This window comes from Hippopotamus amphibius, chromosome 5 (assembly GCF_030028045.1).
Source record: "Hippopotamus amphibius kiboko isolate mHipAmp2 chromosome 5, mHipAmp2.hap2, whole genome shotgun sequence".
NCBI classification, from domain to species: Eukaryota; Metazoa; Chordata; class Mammalia; order Artiodactyla; family Hippopotamidae; genus Hippopotamus; species Hippopotamus amphibius.
In genome coordinates, this window is record NC_080190.1 from 138,469,296 (window position 1) to 138,484,055 (window position 14,760).

At 38.7% G+C, this 14,760-nt stretch overlaps 1 pseudogene; it reads right to left on the minus strand.

Annotated features, from left to right (window-relative positions):
- Positions 1–14,077: 14,077 nt before the first annotated feature.
- LOC130854062 (phosphatidylinositol N-acetylglucosaminyltransferase subunit P-like) lies at positions 14,078–14,501 on the minus strand (annotated as a pseudogene).
- Positions 14,502–14,760: the final 259 nt, after the last annotated feature.

Sequence of the window (14,760 nt, forward strand, 5' to 3'; positions counted from 1 at the left end):
GAATACATATATCAGAAGACTTAAAGTAAAAATCCCCCCTTTAGGCATCTGGAAAAGGAATCAAGGGCAATGTAAATTTCTGGCAGTTTTCCTAGGACCTGGTATAAACTTTTTCTGGACCTAAGAGCAGAATTTCTATATTCTAGTTTCCCTGGTCTTTCCTCTGGGACAATTGCTCTCAACTTGAAATTATTTTTAGGACGAGTTCACACACTTTCTTAACCATGAAATCCTCAGGAATCCCTGAAAAATTTCAATATTTCAGCAACTTGATAGGAAATTTAAACCAAACCCACTCTATAGGACATAAGATGGTAATTTTGGGTCAGTCAGATATGTTTTTGACATGAATAACTTTCACACAGTTTATGCCTCACTTATTTGTTAAACATTGATTTTTTAGTCAGGCTAGTGTAGTCAGCAGGCTTCAGGCTTGGTCAATTAAAAAATGAGTAAGTAACAACTGTAGGAACATTTAAATTGGTAAGTGACCAGTAGAAGGAAAGGACACATGTGCTGAACTGTTTCTCTAAACCACCATTGGCCAAAAGATGTATCTAAACAATTTATAAGATGAGGTCACCTTCCTTTTGTGACTTTCCTATCACAGCTTGCAGCTAGCAATAGCTTATGCATGCAAGCAGCATAAATAAATCAAAACATATCTGCTAGGCAGCGGCTGTAGATAGGAGAGGGCAGGGATTAGAAACAGTACTAAGGTCAAGCTTTAGAAAGAACAATTAACCCTGAGCGGCTGACAAAGAAGACTTGATTGTTTTATTAGAGTAAGTTGAGAGTCGGAGGTCAGGGAGAAGTGGGTGTTGCACTTGACTGAGAATTCGAAGGAATATAAAGCCAGGAAAAGTGCCCCACGTCTGCTGCAGAGAGACAGAGAATGGAGAGCGTGTCGTAAGAGAGGCCTTCCAGATGGTACCCTACTGTTCTCCTTCGCTGAAACATCTCAAGGGCCTTTCTGGAAAGCAAGTAAATAATATCAGGACCAGGGGATTCTGGAATGTCAGTGCAACACTCAACATCATCCTGGGTGTCTTCATTGTCTTTAGGAAAACAGAACACCATCAACAGATCTGGCGTCTGGAAAGGCCACATTTATTCTTTCTTTCATTCTTGAACAGATGTTTATTGAATAGCTACTTAAATACCAGATGTAACAGGTGCTGAGAGTGGAAAGATGGAAACCAAAAAAGACACTTCTGGACCACAATAGAGTTACGTTTCGGTGGGAAAGACAAATACATTAGCCACTTCTTTGTAGGTAATTGGTGAAGACTGGTTGAATGGAGGAAAAATAAATAAATAAATGGATTTTTTAAAGAGACTAGCATTTTGGAGATTTCTAATATTGCTGCATATGAATAATAACATCAATAAATGAAATTCACTGATAAACACATTCTCAGTATATTTTTAAACCCAGAAATACTAGGAAGTATTTCTTTATTAAGAAAAACTGAGTAAATTTGCTTTATGTTCATTTGTCTGCAAAGGACCCCGAGAGAGATTTATGTTAGTGATGAAATAAGATAGGGGAATAAAATGAGAAGGGAAACAAGACCTGGATAATCCAGTCATGTGTAAATATTGAAAATAAAATGAACCTTGTCATTTTTGAAATACTTACTTTATTCAGGGGACAGACTCAAGACAAATTTAAAAAGGGCTATTAGAATCAAAATATCACCTTCAAGTCTATTTCTGAAAAATATACAAATAAAGTACTATAACGACAAAAATCTAGTATTCTTTAAAAGCCAAAATTTAATGCCTTGTTGGTTAGATCAATGTTATAGAATTTTTTTTTAAACCAGGTATAGCTAAAGAAACTATACCTTTTTTTTGTTTTGTTTTATATTTTGGGTGTTTTGTTTTGTTTGCTACTAATAATAAAGGACTTTTTTTCCTTTGAGTGTGTCTTTATCCTAATCATTTAGCATCTAGCACAGTTTCTTTCTTTTTTTTTTTTTTTTTTAAAGGCATTTTTTTTAAATTTTTTTTTGGGGGTACATCAAGTTCAATCATCTGTTTTTATACACATATCCCCGTATTCCCTCCCTTCCTTGACTCCCCCCACCTCGAGTCCCCCCCCCCCACCCCGCCCCAGCCCTCTAAGGCATCTTCCATCCTTGAGTTGGACTCCCTTTGTTATACAACAAATTCCCACTGACTATCTATTTTACAGTTGGTAGTATATATATGTCTGTGCTACTCTCTCGCTTCGTCTCAGTTTCCCCTTCACCCCCCGCCCCTTCCCAAACCTCGAGTTCTCCAGTCCATTCTCTGTATCTGCATCCTTGTTCTTGTCACTGAGTTCATCAGTACCATTTTTAGATTCCATATATGTGAGTTAGCATACAATATTTGTCCTTCTCTTTCTGACTTACTTCACTCTGTATGACAGACTGTAGTTCTATCCACCTCATTACATATAGCTCCATCTCATCCCTTTTTATAGCTGAGTAATATTCCATTGTATATATAGGCCACATCTTCTTTATCCATTCATTGGTTGATGGGCATTTCGGTTGCTTCCATGTCCTGGCTATTGTAAATAGTGCTGCAATAAACATTATGGTACAAGTTTCTTTTGGGATTATGGTTTTCTTTGGGTATATGCCCAGTAGTGGGATTACTGGATCATATGGTAGTTCTATTTGTAGTTTTTGAAGGAACCTCCAAATTGTTTTCCATAGTGGCTGTACCAACTTACATTCCCACCAACAGTGCAGGAGAGTTCCCTTTTCTCCACACCCTCTCCAACATTTGTGGTTTCCAGATTTTGTGATGATGGCCATTCTGATTGGTGTGAGGTGATACCTCATTGTGGCTTTGACTTGCATTTCTCTGATGGTTAGTGATGTTGAGCATCTTTTCATGTGTTTGTTGGCCATCTGTATGTCTTCTTTGGAGAAATGTCTATTTAGGTCTTCCGCACATTTGTGGATTGGGTTATTTGCTTTTTTGGTATTAAGCTGCATGAGCTGCTTGTATATTTTGGAGGTTAATCCTTTGTCCGTTGTTTCATAGGCAATTATTTTTTCCCACTCTGAGGGTTGCCTTTTAGTCTTGTTTATAGTTTCTTTCACTGTGCAAAAGCTTTTAAGTTTCATGAGATCCCATTTGTTTATTCTTGATTTTATGTCCATGATTCTAGGAGGTGGGTCAAAAAGGATCGTGCTTTGATGGATGTCATAGAGTGTTCTGCCTATGTTTTCCTCTAGGAGTTTTATAGTGTCTGGCCTTACAAGTAGGTCTTTAATCCATTTGGAGTTTATTTATGTGTATGGTGTTAGGAAGTGTTCTAATTTCATTCTTTTACATGTTGCTGTCCAATTTTCCCAGCACCACTTATTGAAGAGGCTGTCTTTTTTCCATTGTATATTCATGCCTCCTTTGTCAAAGATAAGGTGCCCATATGTGTTTGGGCTTACTTCTGAGTTCTCTATTCTATTCCATTGATCTTCCTTTCTATTTTTGTGCCAGTACCATACTGTCTTGATCACTATGGCCTTGTAGTATAGTTTGAAGTCAGGGAGCCTGATTCCACCAACTCTGTCTTTCCTTCTCAAGATTGCTTTGGCTATTCGGGGTCTTTTGCATTTCCATACAAATCGTAAGATTTCTTGCTCTAGTTCTGTGAAAAATGCCATTGGTAATTTGATCGGGATTGCATTGAATCTGTAAATTGCTTTGGCTAGTACAGTCATTTTCACGATGTTGATTCTTCCAATCCAGGAACATGGTATGTCCCTCCATCTGTTTGTGTCATCTTTGATTTCTTTCATCAATGTCTTAAAGTTTTCTGCATACAGATCTTTTGCCTCTTTAGGCAGGTTTATTCCTAGGTATTTTATTCTTTTGGTTGCAATGGTGAATGGGAGAGTTTCCTTAATTTCTCTTTCTGCTCTTCCGTTGTTAGTGTATAGGAATACAAGAGATTTCTGTGCATTAATTTTGTATCCTGCTACTTTACTGAACTCATCAATTAGTGCTAGCAGTTTTCTGGTAGAGTCTTTAGGGTTTTCTATATATAATATCATGTCATCTGCAAAGAGTGACAATTTGACTTCTTCTTTTCCAATTTGGATTCCTTTGATTTCTTTTTCTTCTCCGATTGCTGTGGCTAAAACTTCCAAAACTATGTTGAATAATAGTGGTGAGAGTGGACACACTTGTCTTGTTCCTGTTCTTAGAGGGAATTCTTCCAGTTTTTCCCCATTGAGAATGATGTTGGCTTTTGGTTTCTCATATATGGCTTTTATTATGTTGAGGTAATTTCCTTCTATGCCCATTTTCTGGAGAGCTTTTATCATAAATGGATGTTGAACTTTGTCAAAAGCTTTTTCTGCATCTATTGAGATGATCATATGGTTTTTATCCTTCAATTTGTTGATATGATGTATCACATTGATTGATTTGCGTATATTGAAGAATCCTTGCATCCCAGGGATAAACCCCACTTGATCATGGTGTATGATTTTTCTAATGTGCTGTTGGAGTCTGTTAGCTAGTATTTTGTTGAGGATTTTTGCATCTATATTCATCAGTGATATTGGTCTGTAGTTTTCTTTTTTTGTGATATCTTTGCCTGGTTTTGGTATCAGGGTGATGGTAGCCTCGTAGAATGAGTTTGGGAGTCTTCCGCCTTCTGCAATATTTTGGAAGAGTTTGAGAAGGATAGGTGTTAACTCTTCTCGAAGTGTTTGATAGAATTTGCCCGTGAATCCATCTGGTCCTGGGCTTTTGTGTGTTGGGGGATTTTTAATCACTGCCTCAATTTCCGTACTTGTGATTGGTCTGTTCATGGTTTCTATTTCTTCCTGGGTCAGTCTTGGAAGATTGTATTTTTCTAAGAATGTATCCATTTCTTCCAGGTTATCCAATTGATTAGCATATAGTTGCTTGTAGTAGTCTCTCATGATGTTTTGTATTTCTGAGGTGTCCGTTGTTACTTCTCCTTTTTCATTTCTAATTCTGTTGATTTGCATCTTCTCCCTTTTTTTCTTGATGAGTCTGGCTAATGGTTTATCAATGTTGTTAATCTTCTCAAAGAACCAGCTTTTAGTTTTATTTATTTTTGCTATGGTTTCCTTCCTTTCTTTTTCATTTATTTCTGCTCTGATCTTTATGATTTCTTTCCTTCTGCTCACTTTGGGGTTTCTTTGTTCTTCTTTCTCTAGTTGTTTTAGGTGTAAGGTTAGGTTGTTTATTCGATCATTTTCTTCTTTCTTAAGGTAGGACTGTATTGCTATAAACTTCCCTCTTAGAACTGCTTTTGCTGCGTCCCATAGGTTTTGGGTTGTTGTGTTTTCGTTGTCATTTGTTTCTAGATATTTTTTGATTTCCTCTTTGATTTCTTTAGCGATTCCTTGGTTGTTTAAGAGTGAATTGTTTAGCCTCCATGTGTTTGTATTTTTTGCAGTTTTTTTCCTGTAATTGATATCTAGTCTCATGGCATTGTGGTCTGAGAAGATGCTTGATATGATTTCAATTTTCTTGAATTTGCTGAGGTTTGATTTGTGACCCAAGATGTGATCTATCCTGGAAAATGTTCCGTGTGCACTTGAGAAGAAAGTGTAGTCTGTCGTTTTTGGATGGAATGTCCTATAAATATCAATTAAGTCGAGGTGGTCTAATGTGTCATTTAAAGCTTGTGTGTCTTTATTGATTTTCTGTTTGGATGATCTGTCCATTGATGTAAGTGGGGTGTTCAAGTCTCCCACTATTATTGTGTTCCTGTCGATGTCCCCTTTTATAGCTGTTAGCATTTGCCTTATGTATTGAGGTGCTCCTATATTGGGGGCATAGATATTTACCATTGTGATATGTTCTTCTTGAATGGATCCCTTGATCATTATGTAGTGTCCTTCCTTGTCTCTTTTAATAGTCTTTACTTCAAGTCTAATTTGTCTGATATGAGTATTGCTACTCCAGCTTTCTTTTGACTTCCATTTGCATGGAATATCTTTTTCCATCCCTTGACTTTCAGTCTATATGTATCCCTTGGTCTGAAGTGGGTTTCTTGTAGGCGGCACATAGAAGGGTCTTGTTTTTGTATCCATTCAGCCAGTCTGTGTCTTTTGGTTGGAGCATTTAATCCATTTACATTTAAAGTGATTATTGACATGTGTGTTCCAATTACCATTTTCTGAATTGTTTTGGGTCTGTATTTGTAGGTGTTTTCCTTTTCTTGTGTTTCCTACTTAGAGAAGTTCCTTTAGCACTTGTTGTAAGGCTGGTTTGGTGGTGCTGAATTCTCTGAACTTTTGCTTGTCTGGAAAGCTTTTGATTTCTCCCTCAAATCGGAATGAGATTCTTGCTGGGTAGAGTATTCTTGGCTGTAGGTTTCTCTCTTTCAGGACTTTCAGTATATCCTGCCATTCCCTTCTGGCCTGCAGAGTTTCTGTAGAAAGGTCAGCTGTTATCCTTATGGGTTTTCCCTTATATGTTGTTTGTTGCTTTTCTCTTGCTGCTTTTAATATTTTTTCTTTGTGTTTAATTGTCATTAGTTTGATTAATATGTGTCTTGGTGTATTTCTCCTTGGGTTTATTCTGTATGGGACTCTCTGTGCTTCTTGGACTTGGTGAATTATTTCCTTTCCCATGTTGGGGAAGTTTTCCACTATAAGCTCTTCAAATATTTTCTCAGACCCTTTCTTGTTTTCTTCTTCTTCTGGGATGCCTATAATTCGAATGTTGGTACGCTTAATGTTATCACTGAGGTCTCTGAGACTGTCATCTATTCTTTTTATTCTTTTTTCTTTTTCTTGCTCTGTGGCGTTTATTTCCCCCATTCTATCTTCCAACTCACTTATTCGTTCTTCTGCCTCAGTCATTCTGCTGGTTATAGCATCTAGAGTATTTTTAATTTCAGTTATTTTGTTATCCATTGCTGTTTGTTTTTCTGAGTTCTTATGAACTGTTTCTTGTACTTTCTCTATTTTGTTATCGAGATTTTGTATCATTTTTACTATCATGACTCTAAATTCTTTTTCAGGCATTTTTCCTATTTCCTCCTCATTTATTTGGTCTGGTGGGTTTTTTTCCTGCTCCTTTGCCTGCATGGTGTTTCTTTGTTTCCTCATGGTTGTCCAAACTTTTGGGGTTGCTTGTCCTGGTGATAGAGGTGTTTATAGAAGACTGTCCAAGCCTCAGAAGATGAACACCCAGTGGAAGAGATGCATAGGGCAAGGTATGGGGGAGGGGCAGGAAGTCTCCTTGCCCTCTCCACTCCCAAAACTCTGCCCAAATCTCCACGTGTTCATCGACCTGGAAGTTCCTAGCACAGTTTCTTGAAAAGAGAAAGTATATTTATAGAATGAATGATGAATCAATTAATGTGTTGGGTGTTTTATATTTTTATAAAAAAGTCATATTTTTTGTTCAGCCTTTTCAAGAAGATAGAGGCTTGAGAACCGTTGAAGAAACAAATGTAAATGTTGCCTGTGAAAGAGTCTGCAAGTTTTCTCTAACATACCTTCTTCCTTCCTTCAAGAAACAGTAATAGAATTTCTGATATTCTGCTAGGCACAGAGCTCCCTGGAAAAAAGACCACATTTCATACCATCTACCCAGTTAGGCGGGCCTTGGAAATAAGTGACGGCCAAGAGATGTAAAGAGATGTTTTATGTGAGACTTCTGGGAAGTGTCCAGAAACAGAAAGGATGCTCACTGCTTGGTCCCTTTCTGTACCTGCTGGCCAGAATGTGAACATAGTGAGGGCTGGGACAGCCAACCTGGACCGAGGTGGAGTATAAAGAAAAGTGGAGCAGCCAAGCAGAAGGAGCCTGGGACTCTCACAACTTCTCAGAATTGCTGTACTTGCCCTAACCTGCATTTTTGTGGTTGCTTTCATTAATGAGATTAAGCCCCTGCTAATTCGGGGTATCTATCATTTGCAGTCAAATGTAATCCTACAAATAGTGGCATAAATAGTCCTAAAATTGTTACCTATTTTATATAATTGTCATGGATTCTATGACTCTAGCTTGAGATTCATTTTTCTTTTTTTGCCTATAGATAAATTGCTCTAGCATCATTTTTGTTTTCTTTTTTTGAGAACGGTATCCTTCCTCCATTGAAATGCCTTTGCACCTTTGCCAAAAATCAGTTGGGCAAATTTGTGTGGGTCTATTTAGTTCATTTCTTGTTACTACTGAATAGTATTCCATTGTATGGATAGACCGCAGTCTCTTCATCAATTCACCCATTACCAGACATCTGGTTGTTTTTTTCGCTTTTGGCTGTTATGAAGAAAGCTGTTGTGAAAACTGACATACCAGTTTTTGTGTGAACATCTGCTTTCATTTCCTTTGAGTAAATAGCTAGGAGTGGGACTGAGGGGTCGTATGGTAGGTGCATGTTTAATTTTACAAGAAATTGCCAAACTGCTTTCTAAAGTGTCTGTACGGTTTTCACAGGCAATGTATGAAAGTCCCAGTTGTTCTATATCCTTGGAAACACTTAACTATTGCCAGTCTCTTTGATTACAGCCACTCTAGTGAGTGTGTGGTGGTATTTCATTGCAGTTTTAAATGCATTTCCCTAATGACTAATGATGCTGAGCATTTCTTCATGTGCTTACCTGTTACTTGTATATCGTCTTTTCCACATTTTAATTTTTTTTTACTTATTAGGTACATGTTTAAAAAACACCAAATAAATATTTTGAGGGAGCTTACCTTTAAAGGAATTCTGAAGTGCTTCTTCCCAGCTTCAAAGGGTATTATGTCATTAGGAAAACAAAAGTCGCTACTCATTAAAAAAAAAAAGAGAGAGAGAACAACTTTCCTAATTTATTTGGTGTATATATTTGGATTTCCATGTCTAGTACTGAGTTGTTTAAAAAAAGGATATACAACAGAATAGCTAAAAAACATAGTGCTTACTGCTCATCTTTATTGAATTAAAGTGAACATGATATTTTGGTGGTCATATTGCTAACTGAATGTAAAGGACTTAACTTCTGCAAGCCAGCATGGTAGCATTTTAGCGAATAAGTCTTCATAGTAATTTTTCTGATCCTTCTCAATGGTAATCATTCCTCCCTCTAACTTTGAGAAGCCTCTCTGTGTTGCAAAAGATGTGTTCCATGGCATGCCTCTCCTAGGAATGTCAGTAAGTGCCACGATCCAGTAGGGTAGTGGCACTAGAGATGGATGGAGGGTAGGGGAAACTTCCATCTTGCTTTTCGTTTCAATCCAGTAGATTGAAGACCAGTAGTAGATTCGAGGCCAGAGTCCATTAAGCACATCTGACAAGCACATCTGATATGGAAGTCAGCAATGGGTTACACTGTTTAAAAGAAGTTAACCTTATTTATAGATTAATTTGATGGCATCACGACTCCTAGAGGCAATATAGCAGAGTGAATAGAGATTAGGTTATGGAGTCACTGGCAACCCCTCTGACCTTCTGATCCTCAGTTTCTTCATCTATAAAGAGAGATAATAATAGCAGATATAAAATTATATATCATTGGAAAAATTGGTGATATGTACATAGTGTCTGCCACTATGCTGGGCTAATAGCAGATGTTCAATAAATAATAACTCTTATTCTCATATTTTAGTCTTCCTAGTCTACAACTCAAGTTAACCACTTAAAAATTAGAAGTGATCATTGTGATGAGGTTTTAACTTTAGGTTACATTTTGTTATAGATCGTTTTCATTCATTGGACACCTACTACATGCCAAATTGTGTGCAAAGTGCTTTACATATGAAGTCTCACAAAACTAATGTAAGATAGGTTTCCTTATTCTTATTTTTTTTTAAACAAGAGAAAAGCATACAAATTTTATTGAATTTTTACATATATATGGGGGCCTTCACAAGAGAATGGAGACCTGAAGAAATGACCAGAGCAGGATGCTTCTATACCAGGAAATTTTTAATAGCCTGGTTTTGCACTTGCTGTCAGGTAATCCACTTGTTGTTTGATATGAAAGTTGCAGATCCAACTGCAAAACCTCTGCTGGGGCTGGGTTTGAAGGGAGGGGTTGCGGCTTACCCTGGGGACATAGACACTGGTTTTAGACTCATTGGAGAACATTCGTCCACGTGAACAGCCCTGGAAGCTGATATCTTGGATCGGCTCCTTATTCTTATTTTACAGCAAGTAGAGACCCACAAAGGTGAAGTAATTTGCTCAGGATTCTTCAGTTAGTTAAGGGGCAGAGCTTGAATTCAAACCAAAGCCAGATTCTGACACTGGTATTTTAACCACTATGATCTCCTGCCTCCCATCTTTATTTTTATTTGCATTCTAATCCTTACTTAATCTATATCTCATCTTGCCTTAAACCCCTCATTTGTGTTTGCAGATATCATTGCAGATATTATTAATCTAGTCATTGGAATTGTAGCACATATAAACTGGAACAATATGTTATCTTTTTAGCATCTCTAAGTTTTCTCCCTGACAGGCTCTAAGATCTAGAAGCTGACTTCTTCCAACTCATTATTCCATTCAATTAAAAATATCCACAAATTCCCAAGGACTAGTGTAGAGAATGAATATCGGTATTTGTTGGTATAACTCTGATTTTTAATTAACATATTGAAAAGAAATGAATGAGTTTGAATATTACCCTTGTAACTTTTTCTTATTTCTTCTTTTCTTTTTCACCTTTTTTATTCTGTTTTATTTATACAGAATAGCTTTAAATAAGGTCTGCTAGAGATAGGGTCCTGCTAATTAGATTGTGAACTCTTAGAGTCAGTTCTTTGTATCACCTGCAGCAAGTAAAGAATGCGGCAGGCAGATCAGCCTGGCATTCAGGATTTAGAGACATGACAGCTCCTGCTGTGGGAAAAACCACCACGGGGGTGAGGAGGCAAGCTGGATGTGCTCAAGGTTTATGAAGGTTGCCCAAACCAAAAACTAAGGGACAGTTCTTAGAGTCTCAGGGTCAAATCTCATCTCTTCATGCACTTTTTGCAAAGAAGAAATAACCATCTGCATTGTCTGTTTGAAATTCAAAGAACAGGCTCTAAGGAAGTGACATCCCCAGATCACCTGTGATGACAGGAGTTGCCCACAAGGATACTGGGTACCAAAGGACATGTTGCCTCTTCAGGCAACAACAAGGTGGATGTCCACTGCTCTCTGGCCAGCTCAGTGCAGCAGGAGAGAAGGGAAACAACACTCAGTGTCCTCTGGGATGCAGCCTGAGCACTTGCTTCAACCCCGCCTCGAAACTAACAAGAGTATTGAGTTAGTTTATCCCAGTTCAAAATAGGACCGTTTCACATCAAGCCACCCCCACCGTGCATGTGGCCTTCTGGGGCCTTGGATCAATCCCCGGGAGAGCCCCAAATGTTGCAGCTAAGGAGCATGGCTGGTCACTCAACACAGAAGGTACAGGTCATGGCAACTTACACAGAAAAATAATTGAGCTACTTTCAGTAAAAAGCAGCTGTGGGTCTGATGGGAAGACATTATATACCAAACAAACTATGTCTATTGATGGCAGTGCTGTCCTAGTTGTCAGGGTTCTCTTTAACCTCTTTCTGTACATCTAACCAATCATCAAGGGTTGCCAACACTTCTCTAAAATATCTGTCATATTCTCCCATTCCTTCCCTCCGGGGCAGACAGACATGGGTTGCTCAGAACCCTCTTCAAGAAATGACTTGCTGCTCAGCCGCGGGTCATGTGATTGTCTAACAGCCTGCCGCTATCAGCTCCTTCAGGATCTGCCTCAGCTCTTCAAGTCAAGGTCACCGTCTTCTTGGGGGGATCCCTAGCCAAGGGTTGAGCAAGATGGTGGTGCTAGCCTAGCCATGTCCCCTCGACGCAGGACTCCTCTGGCAGGCAACCCCTGGACTGAGCTCCTCGTGGGGCTGGCAGACTGTCAAGTCTGAGGGCCTTTGGACGGCACTGCCTGCCCAATTCTGCTTTCTCCCCATTTCCTTTTATAGGTCTTACCTCCCAATAAAGGTTTTGTATCCCTAAGTCTTTCTCAGCATCTACTTCCAAAGAACCTAACCTGCAACGGTGAGGTTCCCCTGACCCTGAGGTACGTCAGCTTCCACTGCGAGACAAGACGTGCTCTGGAGTTTGCAAAAGTCTCCCCAGATCCCGCACCCATCCCAGTGATGCTAATATTTCCCCCTGGGAACAGTGGCAAGTACTATTGGCTTTTTACCTAGAGAGGAGATGTGTAAAGGAAAACACAAAAGATGTGCTCAACACTTGAATAACCATCATGTGGGAAAAAAAAAAGAAAAATGGGTACAAATCACGAGGCTTGGGTTCAATATTGGATTTTTTCTTTATTCTGTCCTTTCATTCATTTTTTGTAAGTTCTTTTTCATTTTTTTCAATAAAAATATTCACCACAGGATCATCTTAGAATATCTCCATGATGCATTTAAACTCATTGATTTACACTTCTTTTTTCTCAGAAAGGAGCTATCAAGTTAAGTAGCTATAATATGCTTGAAATAACTGTTCTTCAAAATTGTACAGGACACATAGTGATAGATTTTTTTTTCCTTTTATATGGCTGAAAATACTTGAAAGAACTGAAGAAACACTGACGCATGATGTAAAAGAGGCCAAGAGGCTCTCAAATGAGGAATGAGTATCCAAAACAATTCATCATTTTATGCTGTGCAAACAGTAATAGCAACACAGCCAGTTTTGCGCTGCAGGTGAATGAGACTGGTGAACAAACCTTTTGCATATGACACTCAGGTTAAGTAATGTTGAGACAGTGCAGCAGGCTTGATTTGCCCCATTTGGTGAAAGAGGGGCACTGACCACGTTTTTCTTTCACTTTTTAATTGTTTTAAGTAACTATTATTTTCACACGACTCAAAATGCGAAAAGTACAATACAATATGCATGCAGTCCCCCTCCCACCCTGTCCCATCCCAAGGGAGCACTTTGAGCCCTCCTTGGCCTTTGATCCACCACATCCACTCATTCACTCATCCCACAAACATTTACTGAGCACCTGCCTGGTGCGAGGCACCACTTGCAGGTGTAAGCGTACAGCAGAGAATCAACAGCATCATTGCCTTTCTGAAACTGACATTTTAATGATGCAGAGGCAGACACTGAAGACAAACAGAATATACAGTATATCTGATGGTGATAATTGCTATACAGGATGAGGAATGCCAGACTGCAGGGAGTTGGGGGTACTATTGATAAAGATTGGGCTCTCTCAAGAATGCTTCCAGGCTAGAGGGAACAGGAAGTAAACAGGTAGATTTGAGGAACACTGGTTTCTTGTACTGCTTTACTTTAAGAGTGACTTCTGGGTGGGGGACTTCGCTGATGGCATCACCTGACAATGCAGGGGACACAGGTTCGATCCCTGGTCCAGGAAGATCCCACATGCCTCGGAATAACTAAGCCCTGTGCCACAACTGCTCAGCCTGCACTCTAGAGCCTGCAAGCCACAACTGTTGAGACTGCATGCCACAACTACTGAAGCCTGTGTGCCCGTGCTCCGCAAAAAGAGAAGCCGCTACAATGAGAAGCCTGCCGGCGCGCGTGGCAGCTAAAAGTAGCCCCCACTTGCCATAACTAGAGAAAGCCTGTGTGCAGAGATGAAGACCCAATGCAGCCAATAAATAAATACATATTAAATATTTAAAAAAATAGTGACTTCTGGGAACTATACTCAATACTTTGTAATAACCTATAAGGGAAAAGGATCCGAGAAAAATATATATATACGTATAACTGAATCACTTTATACCTGAAACTAATAAATACAACATTGTAAATCAACTATACTTAAAAAAAAAAAGAGTAACTTCTGTTCCTCTTCCAAAGGGAGAGTTGTAGGACAAATCACCTTCTCAATATTTTATTTAAAGCCAGAGGTTGAACTTGACTTGGTCACGGTGTTGTCTTTTTTTCACACCTAGCAACAATATGTGTTAATTGAGCCATTTACTTATAAGGAAGAATTGTTTTATATATAGATGTACTTGGCTTAACTAAGCTCTTATTTATTTTTTGTTTCATTTTTTTTTTATGGTCCAAACTGTTATGTCAAAAATTTATAATAAATGTTTGGTCTTAGTCTATGCCCAATTCAGTTTTTGGTGTAAAGTTCTTCGGCTGCAAGAAAGAACATGTGGTTTACTTCACTAATAGGCATATCTCTTCACGCTGGGATGGCCTCTTATTGGTGTTTCCTCTGCTGTTGATTCTCGGCATAGTTATCTGTGATTGTATGAATGGAGTTGAGTGGCGAGGTAGTCATCACGTTTGTTCCAAATAAGAGCACGTAACAAATCACTATAGTAATGAGGCCACACACAGGCAATGCAACTGCCTGTGTATTTTTGAGGCTAATAGGCTAAGTCTAAGGAGTTTAGCCACAATTCAGGAATAAAAGCCCACAAAAGATAAAGTATGAAGCCAAATTGGGAGCTTAAGAAAAGAACAAAGCCGTACATCGATCTTTCTGGCACTGGCTATGGTGAATTTTCCACCATTTTCCCTGTGGCTTTAGCTAATCTCAGCACCGGGTCCCCTGTGCAGGGGCAGACCAGGGAGCCGCAGGAGGGCAAGAGAGGGAAAAAAAAATTTTTTAGTTTTTGGAAAAAATAAGTTATGTGTTGATTGAATTTTTGTAAATCAAGTATCTTAAAAAGCATTGTAAAATTTTGTACCGGCCCTGAACCCAATTAGTATTGTACTTCTAATCTCTCTTCAATGATTACTTGAGAACAACAGTTCTTAAGTAGGGGTGATTTTGTACCCCTGGGCGCA